At 41.3% G+C, this 15,954-nt stretch overlaps 1 protein-coding gene and 2 non-coding genes across 3 annotated transcripts in view; all 3 read right to left on the bottom strand.

The window, feature by feature from the left end:
• LOC114907338 (zinc finger protein 850-like) overlaps positions 1–15,954 on the bottom strand; it is a 347,786-nt gene that overhangs the window by 211,555 nt on the left and 120,277 nt on the right.
• On the bottom strand, positions 6,482–6,575 carry TRNAI-UAU. Its single transcript has 2 exons — positions 6,538–6,575; positions 6,482–6,517 (listed from the first exon to the last, which is right to left on the bottom strand). It is a non-coding gene; the product is annotated as a tRNA-Ile (tRNA).
• TRNAT-CGU lies at positions 12,891–12,963 on the bottom strand. The gene has a single exon. It is a non-coding gene; the product is annotated as a tRNA-Thr (tRNA).

Here is a 15,954-nt window from a genome sequence, read left to right as displayed (position 1 = left end):
TAACTGTGATTCACGGGATCTGCCTCTCTCTCCTGTTTTTTTTGTCAGCATGTTTCCCTGTGACTCAATTCTCTGATATATCTAAGAAGAGTTGTTAGTTTTTAGTTTTTCTTAGCTTTCCTGTTGTTGTGAGGTAGGGAGTGATGACTTACAAACTTTTTACAATTGGGGTAGAAACTTGAAGTCCTCTATGTCTACTTTTAAAATCTTATTGTCACTTTGATTAACTAGGCAGCCAAGTATCGTTTTCCAGTAATATGTGATCCTGTTTAATTAGGTGTTCAAAATATCTGACAACTTTTGACATTTTTCTTCCTCAAATCAAGTCCTAATGTACATCATTTGCGGCTAAAACTGGCTTTGAGATTTCCCAGAAGGCCCTAGAAAAAGAGGTAAAAAGAGAGGTGCTAGAAAGAGTTTAATTTATTTGATATATTACAATATATATATATATTGCATGGGAAGCATTGTCAAATTGGAAGAGGTATTTAGCTCTCTACTTGGAGTTAGTCAAACAACAAAGTCCCCTTGACTGTCCTCACTTCTGACACTATTTGCAAGTTTGGGGAGGGTTCCCAAAAACACCTTTGGGTTTGATAATTCACTAAAAGAATTCACAGAACTCACCAAAAGCTATTATGCTCACTGGCTATGACTTATTACAGAAAAAGGATACAAATTAAAATCAGCCAAAAGGAGAGACATATAGTGTAGATTCTGGCAGGGTTCTAAATATAAGACTTCCCTTGTCCTCAGGATGAGTTACCCTCCTGATGTCGATGTGTGACAATACACACAGACTATTGCTAGCTCAGGAATATCACCCAACCTTCCTTGTCCAGAATTTTTATTGGCGCTTCATTACATAGGCATGAGTGATTGACTACCCACATGCTTGAACTCACTCGCTAGGCTGACTGATACTGAGTGAACCGAAGCCCTCCCTGTAAATCACATGGTTGGTTTTTCTGACATGGCTACAGAGAATGGCCAACCCCACCACCCCCCGCCCCCCAAATACACTACTATTAGATGTGATATAGATTACCCCCCAAAAGCTGAGGGCAAAGGCCAGACCTCTCTTTGGGCATGGCCAAATTTTTCTCTACATGGGAAGGGATGGGCTCCTCCCCAGACCCTCACCTAGAATGGTATCTGGCAAAGAGAATGCGAATAATTCTATTTTTCCAAGAAACTAATAACATAAATGAGTAGCCTGTACTGAGGGGAACTGGTTGGCTGGGGATAGGAATAGGGAGGGCCTTTATACATAAAATATTTTGAACCATATGAATATATTAGGTATACAAAAAATTTGAAAATTAACAAAGTAGTTATATGAAATATAATTTGGACATGCCAAAGACACAAAAGTAGGCCATATTTATGTTATAGATAAAATCACTTGGAGACCCTTTAAGGATACAAATCTTTTCAGCTTGCATCAGCAACAGAAACGGAAACTGGGGAGAAATAAAGAAACCCAAAAGGTCAAAATGGTAAGAAAAGTTTCTTGTTCCACTATTATATAAGACACTATAATTCTATAAATAGTCTAAAAAATTATTGGAGTATTCTTATATGAAGAGGAAAAAATTTTAAGCAGAATATTTAACTCTTTTTCATAATAGTATGAGATCTACAGTAGTTATTTACCCTACGATGGGGCTAAAACAAACTCATTTCGAATTCTAATTATTAGCCAAACATATATGTTAGTCCTTTATTTGGCAGAAGCATATATCAACTCTAGAAAAACCTTGAGTAACAGTGTTCAAAATGTCCAATAATTTCATCTGGAACAACCAAAAAGAAACACGTTGTTTTTCCTTCTCATCATTCCCATCCAAACCACCTTATCTTTTCCTTCTTCTTTTCCTATCCTCCTCTTCTATCCAAAGTTCTGACTTTATTCCACTGTACAGTTTTGAGACTCTATTGATATTTTTGAGGTTTTACTAAGTGTCACATACTGGACTACTTAATTGAAAAAAAATTTTTTTAAATAAAGTCATGGCAATTGTCCTTGATAAGCAAACTAGTAGGAAGACAGTTGTATGTGTAAATACATCGTTTTAACAATGAGATAAATGTGAATTTAATATTACAAATTATCTATTAGTAAGAAGAAATAAATTATCAGATTTTTTTTCTGGGCCATGAAGTATGAGTAGGCGTCTGTCACATGGACAAGAGGAAGATGAGCATTATCGGTGGAGAAAAGAGCTTAAGAGGTCTTTTTTATTTGCACTGGCAAATCTCTTTTCTGACCTCAGATCTTTACATTCCTTTAGTGAAAGAAACTGCAAGACAAAACAAAACTCTCTTGCTAATGTTGCTCATTTCCCAGAGCTGAAATTTAACCTTTATTTTGCCAAAATGAATAAATTAAATCAATACAATAAACTTTCACCCTAAGCAGTGAGAACGGGGTAAGACAAAAGAGTGCTGTAAAGGAAGCAGAGACCTCCACGAAACCACAGGCGGAAAAATTATGTGAGAGTTACAATCTCTTCAGTCAGCAGCTGAGCTGGGCGCTAAATAAACAAGCAATGAAGATGCAGTCCCTGTCTCCCCCAAGGAGCTTATGACCCAATAAATGAGAGTGAATTAAGATAAGACTGAACTAATACATCAAGTGCCTGGCACAGCATATGTAGCTCACAGGAGAGCGTGAGATCCAAACTGTGGAGGTGGAGCTCTCATCACGTCCTGAGGACAGACAAGTGATCTCCAATGGAAGAAGTAGAAGCAAATGAAAAGGAGGAGCAAAGAAGTTTCAGGGCAGAAGAGGAGTATTTGCCATAGGAGGAGGCCTTCGGGAACACTGACTGTGAGCACAGTAATATTGAGAGATATTAAGGCGGTAAGATAGAACTGAGAAGACTCAGGAACAGATAAATATGGGGAGTGTGGAGAAGCCGGGAATCAAAAATGATTCTGTGCTACAGAGATCAGCACAGCGTTAAGCTAAGTAAAAGAAATCTAACACAAATGGCTACAAACCGTATCATTTTATTTACATGAGATTCTAGAAAAGGACATATTATGGTGATAGAAAGCAGATCACTGGTGGCCAGAGGCAGGAGTGTAGGGAGATGATGGACTACCAAAGAGCAGGAGGAAACTTTTTAGGGGAAAGGTGCTGTTCTCCATGTTAAATGCAGTGCTATGTGTAAAATGGTATATAACTATTGTGGTAGGCAAATGAGAGCTCCCCAAAAGAGGTCCACACCATAGTCCCCAGAACCTGTGAATGTGCTTCCTTACATGGCAAAAGGGTCTTTGCAGATGTGATTAAGGTAAGGATCTTAAAACAAGGAGGTTACCCCGGATTATCCAAGTGGGCTTGATATAATCATAGGGTCCTTAAGGATAGGAGAGAGAAGCATAAGAAGATGAGAGTCAGAGAAGATGTGACAGCAGAAGCAGAGATCAGAGTGATGCAGTTGCTGGCTTTGAAGATGAGTGGGGCCAATGGCCAAGGAATGTGGGCAGCCTCTAGAAGCTAGAAAAAGCAAGAAAAGAATTCTCTGTGAGAATTTTCAGAAGGAACACAGACCTGCCAACAGCTTGATTTTAGTCGAGTGAGAGCCATTTTGGACTTCTGACCTACAGAACTGCAAGACAATAATTTTGTGCTAAGCCACTAAGTTTGTGCTAATTTGTTACAGCAGCAATAGGAAATTAATACAATTATCTAAATTAATCAAACTGTACACTTAAAATGGGTGAATCTTATTGTACATACATGTCTTACTAAAAAGGAAATGTTAGAGAACTGTATCTCTGTTTTCTGTTTTGAACAGCTCCACAGAAGCTGGTGTGATCAGAGTCATTTCAGAGTTCTAAAATCAAGCCATGGAAACCAGGGACAACCCCAGCCCTTGACTGGTCTGAGATTCCTACAGGAAACATGAATAGCCCCTGGAGACACATTTGTGCCTCTGGCAACTTTACTTTCACAGTTTCCTCAACCGTCGTTTGGTCACTGTCTTAACTAGTATTATAAAATATCATGTCACGCATTAGCTTTTAAGAATCATTGAAGAGGCTTTTCTGTTTAAATATTCAGTAAGTCCCTTACATACAAACGAGTTCCCTTGGAAGAGTGCATCTGTAAGTCCAATTTGTTCCGAAGTCCAACAAAGTTAGCCTAGGTACCCAACTAACACAATCGGCTACATGGTACTGTACTGTAATAGGTTTATAATACTTTTCACACAAATAATACATAAAAAACAAACACACACACAAAAAATTTAATCTTACAGTACAGTACCTTGAAAAGTACAGTAGTACAGTCCAACAGCTGGCACACAGAGGCTGGCATTGAGTGAACAGGCAAGAAGAGTTATGAATGGAGGAGGGAGAGGAGGTGGGAGATAGTAGAGTTGAAGGATCATCAGCGATAGGAGACAGAGGGCAAGCTGCAATTTCACTAATGCCTGACGTTGATGGCTCAGGTTCTGGTTCCTAGCTGGATTCAATTCTATCTACCCTCTTGAAAAAAACGATCCAGTGATATCTGGGTAGTAGCCCTTTTTTTCTCGTCGTAGATGACACGGTAGCACTGGATTGCATTCTGAACGGCTGCTGCAACCTTCGTGCACCGTTCTACCTTCAGGTCCCGTGCCTCAAAACTAACAGTGCCTCCTCAAAGAAAGAAAATCCCCTTGCCATTGCCTGCATCCTGAATCTCTTTGGTTCTTCAGTTACTTCTTCCTCTTGTCCCTCTTCGTCCTTTCTCTAAGCCTCCAGGTCCTGGTGCTTCTTAGCAGTACCATCTACATCACCACTGCTTTTATGCTTGCCTCCAGACATCCTGGGCTTGAAATAAAGAGACTGTACTGCCGTACTCTATACAGTACTGTACAGTAAAGTACACAAAAACACACCTACTTGTAGCGGATACACGCACATGACAAGGTATGCCAGACACGTGAACTAACTTATGTGGTTGGATGTGCAAACACACATTCGCATCTTTGAAAGCTCGCCTCTTGAAGGTTCGTATGTAGGGGACTTACTGGAGCGACCTCTGTTCCTTGTTCTCCTCTAACTATGCTCATGGGGCCATTCCCACGTCTAGGCTTTTGCATTTGTTCTTACCTCTGCCTCCACCTCTTTCAACATATATATCCAAGACTTTCTCCCGTATTTCCTTCAGGTTTCTGCTCAAATGTCACTTGCTTAGAGAGGCCTTCTCTAACAACCTTTCCTCATATAGCACTCCCAGCATAATCCCTGTTATCCCTGATCCCTCTTATACTATTTTTGTTTTTCTCTATAAAACGTATCATCACTTTGTCTAACTGTATATTTATATTTACTTGTTCGTTGTTTATTTCTCCCTACTAGAACTTAGATTCCAGAAAGCAGAGGCTGATTTTTTAAATTTTACTGCAGTAATCTCAGCACCTAGAGTGGATCTGGCAAAAAGCAGGCATCAGGTATTTGTTGAATGACTGCCTTTGAGATACAGTGCACAGGAGAGGGAGTGGATTTGAAGTTGATGATTATCCCATGCGTTGATGTTGCAGATCTGTGTAAATTTCTGGACAAAAACGTCCTGTAGGCAGTAGGATGCATAGGTCTGGATTCAAATGCGAGGACTGGATGGGAAAGAAATATTACAATCATCAGTATTTAGAGAGATGTTGTAATCAAGGGAATGAATATAATACAAAGAATATGTATATCATTAGATGAGAAAAAAGCTGAGATGGAACCGTGGGATATATCCATATGTAAGAGACAGAAGAGGAGGGCCCTGTGAGACACTGAAATCCAGGAGAAACTGGTTAAAAGCAGAGCAACATTCAATCATTTATTTCAGACACAGCGTCAGGATGAATGTCATTTTCCCAAACAAAGCCGTTTATTTTCTGATTAAATTAGGAAGAGATACATACATAGCCACCTATGTTTCACTGCTGGGGGAAATTATTTTCTGTTCCCCAGTCTGGTTTATGTAAAGTAGGCAGTGGAGCCTGACTCAAAGCACATGTATGTTTCAAAGATGGAGTTCAGCAACCTCACTGCAAATCTTGTGGAACTCAAAGCTAAGATGCCTGACAGCAGCTTCCGCAAATCCGTGAGCCCCGGTGACAGCTGCACGAAATTGCAGAGCACAAGACCCAGGTTTTCCTCCTCCTTGCTCAGTCCCCAAGGATCTGAGAAATGGTATTTTAAAAGGAGCGAGGAAAGGGTGGGGGAGACTCATCTGAGGCTGTACAACCTGACTTTAAATTCTCCTGATTGAGGAGAATCGAATCTGCTTGAATATGTTCAATCTGCCTCCTTTTGGCTTGTGATTTCTTCCTATGTTTGAAATATGACCAAATATCCTCCTTAGTCATGGAATATCTGCATTCTCACCATGGAAAATGTAATAACCTCTTTTCAGCTTTTTCTTTAAAGAAGAGGAACGGAAAGCAGTAGAATGAAAAGAGACTGAAATCTTAAAGGGCAGAAAACATGCTCCAGGTGAGGCTCGAACTCACAACCTCGGCATCACCCGCACATATACTGCTGTATAAGTACCGCGCGCTAACCGATTGCGCCACTGGAGCATGCTTTCTTTGCATTCTCGGTGCGTGCTCTACAGAGTCATGAGCGACAGGCGCGCTCTGTCCCCGAGACAAGCTGGAGCTGGAGCGCGCGACACTGCTAGGGACCCTCTTCACCCCTACCCTCCTCCACCGCGGCTACCCTGGCGAATAAAACACGCTTTGTTCGAGACACTTTCATCTTTCGCGGAAGCGTGTATGTGATCCTTCCTCTACGCCAGCGGAAATCAGCATTTCCCTGGGATCCGGGGGTGCTCCTTTTAGAAGCCCCGAGAGAAGGCTGAGGAGAAAGAGCGAGCGGACTCTAGCTCTTCCTCGCCTTGACCCCAATAAGGGAACGATATCCATGGAAGACAAGGGCTATTTAGCTGAGGCAGAGCATCACCGCGCACCGCCTGGCTGGTCCGTGACGCTTCCTACCAGATGGAGGACGCCGAGAAGCCGAGACAGCCCAGCCCTCGCTCCGCGAGTCTCCCAGCACCCGCCGCGCTCCTGGAGGGACTACCCGCCTCGCTGTCCAGCACCTCCAGGTTGCGCCTCCCGGTTCCCCCAAATCCTCCCCGAGCCTGCCTGAAAACCGCATTCGAAGTCATACAGCCAGCTGGTCCGGCAACTCTTGCGGGAAAAGCCAGAGTGGTAACCGCTCCTTTGTGGCGCGTGTTACAGAAATCAAGGCGGTGCCCACCACCCCTAATCCCACCCTGCTCCTCCACCTGTTTTGACCTTCTTTAGAGGTTCATTGCAGATAGTTTGCCTCTGCGATCTAATGCCCACCCAGTATCCTCGTTTCCTGCCTGGGGCATCTAATTATAAAGGCTAGTTTTGTTTATTTGTGTGTTTGCTTGCTTGTTTTTGGCGTGGGGAAATCGCAGCTGTCACATACACACGAGATATGAAACCTTTTGGCTTTTATGGAATAATTCCTGTCAGAGAAAAGGAGAATTGTGTAAAGAAGGGAATAGTCTATTCCTGACCACAGAGTACTTAACAAACAGGACAGAGAGTAATAGACCAGTGAGCAAATTTCTCCATACTGACGCATGAAGGGATGTGAGGGCAGAAGTGTTTCCACATCTCGGTGTCTATTGCATTACTGAATTGGGATCTTTACATACACCTTAAAGTGAGGAGCAGTGAGAAGCGATATAGACTCTTTAGTAATGACCATCTCACCACACGATCTCCTCCTACATTCCCACCACACAGTCCTAGAGAGAGACCGAGATCTGCCTGAACCTCTAGAGGTCATTCCATCTAAATAACAATAGCAGCCACTAGTTGGATCGAGCTTATCATGGGCCAGGCACTGTTCTGAGTGATTTATATAAACCTCATAAGAGCACTCATGGTGCTGTGTTCCAAGTCTGGATCTAGGTAAGAAGAACCAGTATTTAGGGAATTACTGTTCTTAAGAGATGAAAACTTACAAGACTCACAGTATGTCACTGGATATTAAACTGACTTTCATTAATACAACATAGGCATTATAATGGAGAAAAATGTTGATAGAAAGCTAAGTGCTTTTAATTGTTAATTTAACACACACACACACACACACACACACACACATTCTGATCTCTGCCTACTCTTCCATGGAAGGCCAGCCTGTATGGACCACAGCATGGGCTCCCCTGCCCTGTGACTTCAGCTTTGAGTTTCATTTGTGGGAGCACTTAGCAGGAAACCAGAATGAGAGAAGACAGAGAGGTTGGAGTATTTATTTCTCTGGATCCCTTTCTCTGGGTCAACTTCGTTCATCAAAGTGGACATTTCCTTCAAGCTCCAGATAAATACCAGAAGTGAAATTGCTGGATCATATGGTAGTTCTATTTTTAATTTTTTAAGAAGCCTCCATGCTGTTTTCCATAGTGACTACACCAATTTACATTTCCACCAAGAGTGCAGAAGGGTTCCCTTTTTTTCACATCTTCACCAACATTTGTAATTTCTTGTCTTTTTGATAATAGCTCCATCTTTTAATTGGGGTATTTAGACCATTAATATTCAGAGTGATTATTGATATAGTTAGATTAATATTTACGAATTCATTATTGCTTTCTATTTGTTGCCCTTGTTCTTTTGTCCTACGTTTGTCATCTTACACTTTTTCTGACTTTTGAGGTTTTAATTGAGCATTTATATGATTCTATTTTCTCTCCTGTCAGCATATCAGTTATACTTCTTTTACTTTTTTTTAGTGGTTGCCCTAGAGTTTGCAATATACATTTGCAGCTAATCCAAGTCTACTTTCAAATAACACTATACCACATCATGAATAGTGTGAGTACCTTATAATAACAAAATAATCCCAATTCGTCTCTCCTGTACCTTGTATCATTGCTGTCATTCATGTCACATATATGTAAACATACATAAGCGAATACATATACATATGATATACAAATAAGCATACATGAGCAAATACTTTGTTTACACTATTATTTTGAACAAACTGTTATATGGCAGATCAATTAAGAATAAGAAAAATACAGGGTTTTATTTTACCTTCACGTATTCCTTCTTCAGTACTCTTTCTTTGTCTATGTAGACCTGAGTTTCTGACCTATGTTTTTTCCTTCTCTCTTAAGAAGTTCTTTTAGCATTTTTTTGCAAGGCAAGTCTACTAGCAACAAATCCCCTAAATTTTTGTTGGTCTTTTTTAAATTTATTGGCTGTATTGTGTCTTCGTTGCTGCATGCACGCTTTCTCTAGTTGTGGCGAGCGTGGGCTACTCTCCACTGTGGTGCACGGACTTCTCATTGTGATGGCTTCTCTTCTTGTGGAGCACGGGCTCTAGTCACGCGGGTTTCAGTAGTTGTGGCACGTAGGCTCAGTAGTTGTGGCTTGCGGGCTCTAGAGCACAGGCTCAGTAGTTGTGGCTTATGGGCTTAGTTGCTCTGTGCCATGTGGGATCTTCCCGGACCAGGGCTCAAACCTGTGTCACCTGCATGGGCAAGCGGATTCCTAACCACTGCGCCATCAGCGAAACCCAGAAGTCTTTCTTTCTTGCTTGCTTCTGAAGGATAATTTTGCAGGGTACAGAATTCTGGGTTGGTGGGTTTTTTTCTCTCAACACTTTATATATTTCACTTCATTCTCTTCTTGCTTGCACGGTTTCTGAGGAGAAGTTGGATGTAATTCTTATCTCTGTTCCTCTATGGGTAGGGTGTTTTATCCTCTGCCTTCTTTCAGGACTTCTTCTTTATCTTTGATTTTCTGTAGTTTAAAAATGATATACCTACTTGTAGTCTCCTCGTTATGTATTCCTGGTGTTCTCTGAGCTTCCTCAACGTGTGGTTTGGTGTCTGACATTAATTTTAGGGAAAGCCTCAGTCATTATTGTTTCAAACATTTCTTCTGTTTCTTTTTCTCTTCTCTTTCTGGTATTGCCATTACTTACACATTACACCTTTTGTAGTTGTCCTACAGTCCTTGAATACTCTGTTCTGTTTTATTCAGTCTTTATTCTCTTTGCTCTTTCAGTTTTTGAGGTTTCTATTGATATATCCTCTAGCTCAGAGATTCTTTCCTCAGCTGTGTGCAGTCTACTTAAAAGCCATTGAAGGCATTCTATATTTCCATTATAGTTTTTTTTGTCTCTAACATTTCTCTTCTTCCTTCCTTCCTCCCTCCCTCCCTCCCTTTCTCTCTCTCTTTCTGTTTCTTTCTTTCAATTTCCATCTCTTTGCTTACATTGTCCTTCTGTTCTTGCATGCTGTTTACTTTATGCATTAGCCCCCTTAGAATATTAATAATAGTTGTTTTGCATTCCTGGTCTGATCATTCCAACATTCCCGCTATGGTGCTTGCTCTGTCTTTTCAAGTGTCTTTTTTTGGTTTTTGGTTTTTGCCTTCTGGTATGCCTTGTAATTTTTTCTTGATAGCCAGACATGATGTGCTGAGTAGAAGGGACTGCTGTAAATAGACCTTTAGTAATGTGGTGGCGAGGTGTGGGGGGCAGGGAAGTGTTCTATAGTCATATGATTAGGTCAGTGACCTTTTAGTGAGTCTACGCATCTGGGCTGTGAACTTCACAAAATTTCTGTTTTTTTCTCCCCCGACCCCCAACCCCGGCCCTTAGATGGGATAGGATGATTAGATTGGGCTGGCATTGGGCATTTTCCTTCTCCCATATAGAAGGCTAGAACTGACTGAAATAGAGTATTTCCCCTCCCCCAAGTCAATATGGCTCTGCTAATACCCCATCAGGTTAGGCTCTGGTTAACTAGTTTCTCCCAAGAGCAAGCCTTTTATAGATGGACAGAGTCTTCTGGTGTATTTCAAAATAGTTCTTCTTTTTTTTTTTCCTCTGCCAGTATTATGAAAAAATTTTTCTCCAATATTTACTGTGAGAACTTGGTTGAACTCCTGGCAGTAAATCTCACAATATTGTTAGGGCCCCCTGTGACTGAGTTCCCCTGGAGTTTTTAACTCTCAGAGTTGTCCACATTGAGCCTCCAGAAATTCATAAATTACAGTTCAGGTTTTCTTCCCAGTGCTCGTTCCCCGGCAGTTTCTGGCCATGGGTCTCTGCTTGGTAGGTTTGTGACTCGTATGCACCAGTTTGTCTCTCCAATCTTGCCAGTAAGGGTTTGCCCTGTATTCTCCTCTCTCTTAAGGATTCAAGAAGAGTTGTTGGTTTTTAGTCTGTTCAGCTTTTTAATTGTTGCTAGGACAGGGCGGAGACTTCCAAGCTGTTTACCTGAGGAATTGGAAACCATGTGTTGCGTTTTTTAAATTACTGAATATGGTGCCACGTAATTAACAGCTTTTTACCAGTGTGTGCCAAAATCAAGGTCCCTGAAGTTCAGTGGATAAACTGCAAATATTATAGACATTAACACTGTAAAGTTATTACAAAGATGGTTTTAATTTTCCATATTATTTCCTTTTAACACCAGGCTAAATAATTTCCTGATAATGTCATCTGTCTACAGAGTGCATGCAGGTTTAGAAATGTGGCATTCACTCATTCATTTTTAAAAAATGTATTCACACATATTTGAATTCCAACTTGCTGTGGTGATACAGCTCTAAACAAGGCTTGGTTTCGACTATCAATAAGTGTCAATTTAGAAGAAAAAGAGAAAAAAATACATCAATTATTTAGTAGATATTATCCAATATATGCTATAATAAAGGTGTACAAATGGTGCTATGAAAAGACACCTCTCACCTAGATTGAAGGTAAAGTGATACATGAGCTGAATTCTGAAAGATGAGTAGGGCTTAGCTAGAAGAAGGGATGGAGGCATATTTCAAGGAGAGAGAGTGGTATTCATGAAGCTATGCAAAGCATAAAAAACTCTGAAGACTGAGGAACGACCAGAGTCCCCAGTTGCAAGAAACAGACAGCTACTCTGGTTGATTTTAATAAAAACGAATCATCTGTGCCTGTCCTGCACCTTTAGCAATTTACAATAAAATTTTCAAACATGATACAATATAAAGTGTGTTGGATTGTTTCAAGAATCCAAAGTACTTTTTGAGGAATGTATCTGTGACTTTGGGGTATTATTATATTATTAATTATTTAATACAAATGTGGTATATGGAAATTCCATCATTTTAATCTTTGATGTAGATTATTGATTTTAGCAATTTATGTTAGCCATTCAGAAGTGATCAGGGGTTTGCTTTTGCAGACAGCTAATTCCAATAATGAGATCATAAATTGAGACCGGGAAGATTAGTTGCTTCCTACTTAGGTTGAATCTTCATCAGCACTGTGTTACTTTCTTTGTTCTTCTCTATAAACTGACCTTGGTTCCTTGGCTTTCAGGTAACTTTTATGCCTCCTAAGGTGTTTGCAAACTCACCACACTCTGGTTACATTTCTTCAGCTCGGCTTAATTCAATAGTTACTAAGCACCCACTAGGTTCCACACTCTGCAAGGCTCTGAGATACAATGTCAAACAAGATATGGCTCCTGCATTCAGGGGAGCTTAAAGTCCATTAGGTAAGTATGATAAAATCGATAATTACAATATCTCTTTAGGCTTATAGCACCCAAGTTAGTCAGGACTGTACGTTGCAATTTATTGAATCCCAATAAAAATTACTGATAGTTTATCAGCCAGCTTATATTGGTATTAATTGTGTTGGTGGCACTTCGAGTAAGGTTTTCATACCTGAATTTCAGGTATCATCAAGAACTCAGATGGCACAGCAGCTTTATTTCTGTTGTGTAATTCCTTTTTTACTTGAAAAGGTCCATTTTTTGTTCTAGGTTTTGGTGTCAAGGATAACCGAAACTCACCCCTTAGAAATACATCTCTTAATTAAAGTCTGCGTGAGATGGAAAACCAATGCTCCCAAGGCCCCGGTGAGATTCGAACTCACGACCCCTGGTTTACGAGACCAGTGCTCTAACCCCTGAGCTACGGAGCCCCAGTTGATAAAATTTCCACTCCTTTTCCTAAAGCAGATTATAGGCTGAGATCTTTAGGTTTTTGTTTTGATTGGTTTCTAGAAAATTTGACGCTCTGCCCTCATCCCCTTTTCGATTTTCTGGGCTGTGGTCAAACAAATTCCCTCACTCTCTGATAGTTTTAATATCCCGTTCGAGTCGCTTTTGTCAAAGGAAGTACAAGACCCTTAAATCACCTCTGAGAGTTTTGTTTGAATCCAGAGCCTCCGAGGGTCAAAGGTTGCACGTTGACGGGAGTGGGGAATAAACAGCTAGCCCACCAGCCAAGATGCGGAGGTTGGGGTGAGAGCTACTGGGTCACTTGATTTTAGTTACAGCCACGCCCGGTGCTCTGCAGTACCTTTCGCACCGATTGAAGCCCAGATATTCCAGACTTCAGTTCTTAGAGCCTTGGGGGAAAGCAGGCAAGATCTGTCTCAAATTCCCCGATATCAGCTATCAGAAGAGAGACTGAGGGGTGAGGGTAATGATGAGGCCAGCAGGAAGAAGGAAATTGAGCGACCTCCGGGAACAGAAGCCGAGGAGAGGCTCTGCCTTTTGTAGCCTAGTCCTTGAGGCTGGAATACGTTTTGGAGCCTCAATCCGGGGCGTAAAGAAAGGGCCATGTTTCTCCTCCACCGCGCGTCGCTGAAATCCAAATAGAAAAGTTCTGTCCAAAGGAGCTGTGGCAAAGATACCAGAAAATTGTTAATTTCCACCCGGGTAAAGGGGCTGTGAGGGTCACCAAAAAAAAAAAAAATCTGTATAGCGACTCAGCTCACACAAGCAACAACCATAATGTACAGAGAGTCGGTAAAGAAGAAAACTCAACCACAAATCCTAGGTCTCCTGTCCCAAGTCAGAGGCCCTGTGCACCTGAAACAAAGCAAGGACTGTTTTCCTGTCTACTTTCAGGATTTGATAGCTGGTTAATAAAGAAACAATGGCTCTTAATTACAAACAAAAAGCAAAACCAAAACACCTCGACTACTGACAAATACAAGTAACATTAAAACAACTCAGCAAAATAAGATTTATTGGTGGAGAAGTGGGGAATCCAGTCTCTATGCATCTGTCCCAACCTGGAATACAGTTCTCCCATAACCCAGAGGAGAGGCTGCAGTCTCTGAAAAGCCAGCCCGCCAGCTCTCTAAAAGGTCTCCCAGGGTAAAAAATAACACACTCTACCTCCCACTCACCAAAGTCATATACAGGCAAAACAATGCCCTTGTGACCTGGAGTGTCATAAATGCAAATAATAGGGAAACGCAGCAAAAAAAGAAATGGGCGTATTAAAGAAGTTGAGAGCTAGGGGAGTGAAGGAAATTGAGGTCGATTTTATCACTGCTACTCATCAGTGCTTCCTAAACGTCTCTGGACTCAAGGCCTGCCTCCTGCCTTCCAGAGGAGCCAGTTTGTTCAGATCCTCCAAAATCCTAAACTTGCCTGTGCAGAAGGGCCTGTCACCGGAAGCTCCTCTTCATCTCCTGAGTATCAGAGAAGAAGGGGATGCAGGCTCAAGAGGGATTCATAAAGTCCCAACAAACCTGTGATTTGCAGTTTTCTCAGATTTCATCCTGTATTTAGGTTATAGTGTTCACCTCTGGTTTTCTTGCACGTAAAGAAATGTATAACCTCGATGAAATACGGCGAGACGGGCAACAGGAAGAAACTGTCCTCAGGACTTTTCAGTAACATTCTCCTCAAGGTCTTTCTAGTTTCTGTCTGCTGCCCGGGCCCAAAGTCACATGCTTTAGGGTTTATTCCCATTTTCAGGTGACAAAATGTCCATTACCCAGTACTCATCATGAATTTATTGTCTCTCAGTCCCAAATTCACCCTTTTTGCTTGCCTTGTGGAAATGGATATGAATCCTTTAAATAGTTTTCTTTTGCCAATCGGCACTGAAACTCTGCAGGTAGAGGATGGTGGAGAATCATTGCAGGAGGAAGGGGGTTTTGCATCCTGGTTCCCATGCACTACTTGGACTGCTGCTTCCCCAGGGCCTTGCTGCTACACCAGGCATGGCTTTCCCCTGCTTCATGATCCAGCAGCAAGCAGCAGCCACCAACTTCCCCTGGCCAGCGTCCCCCTTGAGTGTTTTATAGTGGAGTGCTCTCAGTGAGAGACCTCTCCAAGAAGAGCTTTCCAAGAAACGCTGGAAGATGGATCTCCAGCCAGTTCCAGAGAGCACATTTCAAGCAAGTTCTGCTGGCACAACCCGAGAGCAATTTCTCCACTCTTCAGTGAGCCATGTCCGTGCCTTCCCCATCGAGGTCTGGATCTTAGCTAAGGGTGGGGTGAAGGGTAGAGGGCTCTTCCTTCTGTGCTTTGGCTCAGCTGTAGGTGAGGGGCACTTCCTAAGCTGTTTTCAGCCCTAAGGGTAGTGACTGCTCCTTAGACTTGCTATTCCTTTATTCGTCAGTGTTGTCTTTACTTTTTTACTAGCCAATTCCTTGTTTCTCCAACACCTTCTTTAGGTAATAATTCTCTGTATTAAACTTTCCCTGTTCATTATAAGAGAAATACTTTCTGGAGATGTAATGTACAACATGACAACTAGTTAACAACACTGGATTGTATATTTGAAAGTTGCTAAGAGAGTAGATCTCAAAAGTTCTCATCACAAGGAAAAAACGTTGTAACTATGTGAGCTGATAGTTGTTAACTAAACTTATTATGGTATCATTTTGCAATATGTACATATGTCAAATCATTACGTTGTACACCTTAAACTTACACAACGTTATATGTCAAATATATCTCAATAAAACGGAAAAATAAATAAATAAACAACTTTTCCTGCCAAGTTATTTGTTCCTCTCTCCTCATTGGACCAAGACTGATCCATACCTAACTATTGTCACGTAACAAATCATACTAAAACTTAAACGGCTTAATTTATCACCTGTCATTTATTCGTTCTCACAGATTTGTTGGTTTTCACAGAGTTTGGGCAGAGCGCAGTGGGG

Source organism: Monodon monoceros, unplaced genomic scaffold, assembly GCF_005190385.1.
Source record: "Monodon monoceros isolate NGI ecotype Baffin Bay Population unplaced genomic scaffold, NGI_Narwhal_1 Super_Scaffold_3, whole genome shotgun sequence".
NCBI classification, from domain to species: Eukaryota; Metazoa; Chordata; class Mammalia; order Artiodactyla; family Monodontidae; genus Monodon; species Monodon monoceros.
This window is presented reverse-complemented; position numbering and strand designations above follow the sequence as displayed.